Consider the following 6,327-nt stretch of genomic DNA (forward strand, 5'->3'; position numbering starts at 1 on the left):
ACCCCATCTCCCAGGATTGTCATGAAGATCAAATGAGCTATTTTATAAAGTGCTTGGTAAGTGCAGGGCACATAGTAGGTGCTTAATAAATGTCCTCTCTCTTCCCCCTTTAACCTCTCTGTTCCCTGAAACATTTGCATTGGTGTAAAATTTCTCCCCATAGAGAGAATCCTGCCTGGATCCCTCCTCTTCCTTTCATCCCCTGCCTCCAAATTAATACTAAATAAAATGAATATTGAAGATACAGAAGAGTTTAGATCCTGCCTGGGGTATTGGGCAGGGCATTAAGATACTTTTTTTCTGGACTTTTGTCACAGTAGCCTCCCTGCTGGATGAGACAGAAGCTTGGTTGGACCCACAGGCCAGAGAAATGAGTTGGGATGTCTGAAGAATGTGTTCTTGGAGTTGTTGTTTCCTTTCTAGCAGGTTCTCATGACCCATTGAAGCTAAGGATCTTTTGGGAACAGGAAACAGATCTGTCTGGGCAGACCCACCACCATGGCAAAGCCATCTCCTGATGAGAGTGGCCCAGCGTCCTTGGAGTCCTTCTCCAGCAGAGATGGGGTGGGGATGAGGGGCAGAATTAGCCATAAAGAGGGTCAGGTGATATGATATCACGGACTTGAATTTGGATGATGGAGTATTCAGTCCCCAAAGAGACTCAGATTATAGACGGGGAGCTGCGATCGCATCCCTGGGACCCATTGGTCTGCCCTTCTCATTTTACAGATGAGGAAACTGAGGCCTAGGGAGAGAAGAGATGACAAGATCACACAGGTAGGACAAATCCGAGCCAGGAATAGAACTCCAGATCTCGGATTCCAAATCCAATCCTCTTTCCCCTGGGCCCCACTGCCTTTCCCTTTGACCTGGAACATGATGCTTCTCCCCTTGGGTTATGGAAGACTAGCTTCTGAGAAGAAGGGAGTTGATCTCATGATCTCTGAGCTTCCTGCCTGCCAATCATATTAACCTAGGAACCAACGTCAGAGCATTGAGACCTCAGGCAAATTTCATCCCCTCTCCAACCTCTGGCTCTTCATCTATAAAATGAGGGGGAAGACTTGCCCCTAGAGGAATGGGTGGATGAGAACAATTTGTTCTGATGGCCTTGAAGGCTGCTGAAGCAGGCACTGTGGAGCCTACCTCTAGGGAACAGGAACAAGCCCAGCCATTCCATTCCAACAAGCGGAAGATGCTCGCTCTCCCAGTGAAGCATGGCGCCTCCTCTGCCACCTGGAGTCTGAGAGCGTTGTACGGAGCCCTGAGTGGGCGATGGAGTGGCCCAGGGTCCCACGGCTGCCAGAGAAGGGTCTTTGTCTCTCCGAGGCCAGCTCTCTGTATCTTATGCCACACTGTCCAGCATAGACGGGCATGATGTGGGCATCTATGGGAACAAATGGGCTTGTATGTTCTTGGCTAAACAAGAGAGAAGCAGATTGGTGGATGGATGACAGGGATAGACAGTCGTTAGGTGGATAGAAGGCTACATGCTAGAGATGACAGACAGACAGTTAAAAGATGGATAGATGAAGGGCAGATATATCAATGCTAGATAATGGCTCTGTTCGGATTTCAGTAGGGTTAAAGGTTGTGACGGGCAGAACTGCTTGGGAAAGCTCTTCCGATATAAGGAAAATGGCCTCCGCCATGAAGAGTCTGAGTCTTGAACCTCTCAATCAAACATAAGGAGGCGAGCAAGCCAGGGCACAGGTGCCTCCATGCCTTTGTCCCTGGCCCTGCAGAACAATTCTGGAAGCCTAACCAGAGAAAGAAAGGCCCTGGAGGCGCCGAATTCCAGAGTGAAGAGCCGCTTTGCCAGCTCTGCTCCTTCCTTCTATACTCTTCATTCCCATCATCATCATTTCTATTCACACCTCCTCCTGCCCTGCCAAGGCTTCTGGGTCTGTTTGGGGGAGAGTTTTCTAGGGAAATGTTTTATATCGATTGCAGATTGCACTTGTTATGCCTTTGCTAATGACCTGAGTCTACTGGCTGATTGTCAAGGGGAAGTGTCCCCCTGGGGGCTTCGGAGCTAGTATTGGGAGGATGTATCTCTACCTGGGGATGTACAAATATGCCTGTGAACATACACACACGTGTACATACATGCATTCACACCGATCCCCCCATCTTTCAGATGAGGAAGTTGAGTCTGAAAGAGAGGACTCTCTATCATTTGTCCCAGGGACAGTCAGTTCAGGGCAGGGTTATTTCAGATTTGGCAAAAGGCCCTTCCTTCACATCCCATCAAAACTGCAGCTTGCCTGAATTTTCTCCCTCTGTCGTTATGGAAAAGCAGTAAAATTCTGAGCCCACTTTCCCCGAGTCTCTCTGCTGCCAAAGGAGCATAAACATCTTTCTCCTCCGGATGGAATTACCTTTCAGTCCCTTAAGAGTCAGGCCACAGCTATTGGCCCAGGGACCCCACTTCCCTTCCCAATGTTAGCAAGAGCCATTGAGGCCTAATGAAGTCCTGGAAAATGGAGCTGATTGTCTATAGTAACAAACAGAAGAATTAAACAGCTGGATATGGAAAACGTTTGGATCCAGAAACAATCCTTCTGCCTTTCCTTTATAAAATGAATCCTTAAATAATTCATATTTTATTAAACTTCTAAAGCAACTAGACTGACAAGGGTCCTCCAGGAGAACCTCCCGGGCCAGGATCATATTTGGCATTTAAGAATAAACACGGATAATGATACTGTACTGACTAGAATAATTGTCAGAGAGTAAGGCAGCATGGATAATGGAGAGAGAGAGAGAGCTCGTTGGCTTCAGAGTCCAAAAAAGCCAGGTGCAGTCAGTCAATAAACATTTATGAAGTGCCTACTGTGTGCCAGGGATTGTGCTGAACACAGAGGATACAAAGACAGACAAAAGGCAGGCCCCATGTTTGACACACTTGCAGGAGACAAGAAGCAAACACATCTGCACCAACACGCTATGCACAGGGTCAACAGGAAATAGAAGGCCCTAGAAAGAAGAGGGGTGAGGAGGACAGCATTCTGGAGAAGGGCTTGAAAGAAGCCAGGAGCAGGGCCACACAATTTTTTTTTCTTAAACTCTTACCTTCCATCTTAGAATCCATACTGTGTATTGGTTCCAAGGCAGAACAGTGGTAAGGGCTAGGCAATGGGGGATAAGTGATTTGTCCAGGATCACACAGCTAGGAAGTGTCTGAGGCGAAATTGGAACCCGGGACCTCCCATCTCCAGGCCTGGCTCTCCATCCACTGAGCCACCCAGCCACCCCATAAGGACCACACAAATCTTGAGAGAAGAGAATACCAAGAAACCAAAGATCGACAGCACCAAATGCTTGCCCGAGGTCAAGACACATGAGGACTGGGTTTGGCAATGAAGAAATTGTTGGGAACTTTGGAAAGAGCAGCTTTGAGAGAAGGGTGAGCTCTAAAGCAAAGAGGCAACAAGTGAAAAGAGGGAGAGGAAGGAAATGGAGACACCCATTGTACACCTGCTTTGGGAGTTTAGCCACAAAACGGAGGGAGAGTTCCAAAGCCAAGGATCAAAGGGGGTGGCAAGCATGCAGGACTGTGACCAGGGGGAGCCTGGTGTGGGGAGACGGAACAGTCAAAACTGGCACTATCTATGGGCGTAGCTGGCATCAGTCAGGGTATCTGTAGGTCCTCTGCACATCCTTACTTGGGTGCCATCTCCCCATTAGACTGGAAGTGCCTTGAGAGAATGGACTGTCTTTTGCCTTCATTTCCCCAATACTTAGTGCAGTGCCTGTCACACAATAGGTACTTAATAAAGGTTGCTGTAAAACGTGTTTGTTTGTGATAGGAAAGTCCTAGTTGTCTCCTTTCTCCGCTCCCCTTCCTGCACTAGAGATGGCATCGTGTGCCAGCCATCAATCTATTCATCCACACACAGGTGTAGGTAGGACTTGCAGCACCCGGTCTTTGCTTCCTTCTCTGGAGTTATCGGACACACACGAGTTCTTTCCAAAAAAACATCTCCATGGCCATAGGGAAAGCTCTCGTGGTTCTGCTCTTGGGGGGCAAAGAGCCAGAAAAAGAGGCGGGGCTGGTGAATGAGGGAGCCGGCAAACAAGGTAAGGCACGCGATGGTGGCGGAGTACCAGTGCGCTCTAAGACACGAGGCGCTGACCAGCGTTTGCTGATGGAAAGAGAAGTAAGTCATGGGAACCAGGTAAGCGAAAGAACGGAGAGCTTAGGGCATTGGAGGGAACATCCATCTGTCTCCCAGGATGACGGCAGGCAGAGGAACTGAAATATCTAAATTAACCTCTTTTAGAAAGACAAATTGAACAGGTCAGAAATGAACTTCCTTAAAAAGGCATCAGGACCAGAGGAATTTACAAATGAATTCTCCCGAACATTTAAAGATCAACCCATTCCAATGTGAAATAAAATGTTTGAAGTAATAGGTAAAGAAGGAGTCTTACCAGATTCCTTTTATGAAACGAATGGGGTGCTGATACCTCAATCAGGGAGAGGAGAAGCAGAGAAAGACAATTTTAGACCTGTTTCATTAATGAACATGGATGCAAAAATCCTAAAATAAAATACTAGCTAGGAGCCTGCAACAGTATGTTTCCAAGATAGTATGTTGGGGCCAAACAGGATTTCTACCAGGGATGCAGCAATAGTTTAACATTTTATATTATTATTAATTATTATTAATATTAAATTATTAATTTAATTTTAAAAATAAAATATATTAAATAAATATAAACTTAAAATTATTAATTAATAATAAATCAATAAGGGAAATAACATAATTGACAATATCCATGACAAAAATGAAAATCGTGTATTATACATCATGATTATATAAAATCATGATTATACAAATAGATCTAGAAAAATCCTTTGACAAAAAAAAACCCATCTTTTTTTCTATTAAAAATGCAGGAAGGGGCAACTAGATGGCTCAGTGGATTGAGAGTCAGGCCCAGAGATGGGAGGTTCTGGGTTCAAATTTGAAATCAGATACTTCCTAGCTGTGTGACCTGGGTAAGTCACTAAACCCCCATGGCCTAGCCTTTATAGCTCTTCTGCCTTGGAACCAATACATAGTATTGATTCCAAGATGGAAGGTAGGGGTTTAAGGGGGGGAAGTTTTTAAAAACAAACACTGGAAAGTATAAGCAAATTTAAAAAAAAAACCTTACCTTTGTATAATTGAAAATCTGTTACCCTAAAAAGAGCTACATATCCCAAGAGCCCACAGACTTCCTGTCATTAGGTACTTCCTATAGACAGAAGATAAAAGGAGTGGGCATTGAGACTCCTCCTCCTCTTTGGGCATGATGTAGCATCAGCAGTGATGGTGGTAAGGTGGGAATTTTTGAAAATGGCAAACCAGTCATGGACACACAGTTTTTATTTTGTATCCACTTTATTCCTTGATTTCTAATGCTCATCTAATAAACCTCCTAAACTATAATATTTTTATTATTTGAGATACAGTTTTAAATTTTACACCTTCCACCTTAGAATCAATACTGTGTATTGGTTTCAAGACAAAAGAGTAGTAAGTGCTAGGCAATGGGGGTTAAATGACTTGCCCAGGGTAACACAGCTAGGAAGTGTCTGAGGCCAGATTTGAATACAGGTCCTCCTAATTTCAGGCCTGGTTCTCTATCCACTGAGTCACCTAGCTACCCAGATTTCTTTCTTAAAATGATGTGAAACATATGCCTAAAATCAACAGGAAGTACTATTTGTAAAGAGGATAAGCTGGACTCCGGAATAAGATCAGAATAAGAAACAAGGATGCCCATTATCACTAATATTTTTAATATAATATTACAAATACTAGCAATAACAAAAAGAGAAGAAAAGGAAACTGAAGATATCAGAATGGGCAAAGAAGTAAAAAACAATCTCTTTTTGTAGAATATATGATGGCCTATGTGGAAAATCATAGGGATTCACCTTAAAAATTAGTTGAAACTATCAATAAATTTATCAAAGCAGCAGGATAGAAAATAAACCCACAGAAATTATCAGCATTTTCAGAGCTTACCAGCAAAGTCCTGCAAGAAGTGATAGAAAGAGATATGCCATTTAAAATAACCACAGACAGAAGAAAATACATGGGTGTATACTCGACAAAAGAAACCCAGGAACTACAAGAACAAAATTATAAAACACTTTTTTACACAAATAAAGTCAGATCTAAATAATCGGAGAAATGGTTGGGTACCATTATAGAATATTATTGCTCTGGAAGAAACGATAAGTAGGTTAATTAAAAAAAACACTTGGAAATATCTGCATGAAGTAATGAAGGATGAAATGAATAGAACCAAGAGAACATTCTATACAGT

Source organism: Monodelphis domestica, chromosome 1 (assembly GCF_027887165.1).
Source record: "Monodelphis domestica isolate mMonDom1 chromosome 1, mMonDom1.pri, whole genome shotgun sequence".
In the NCBI taxonomy this organism is placed as follows: domain Eukaryota; kingdom Metazoa; phylum Chordata; class Mammalia; order Didelphimorphia; family Didelphidae; genus Monodelphis; species Monodelphis domestica.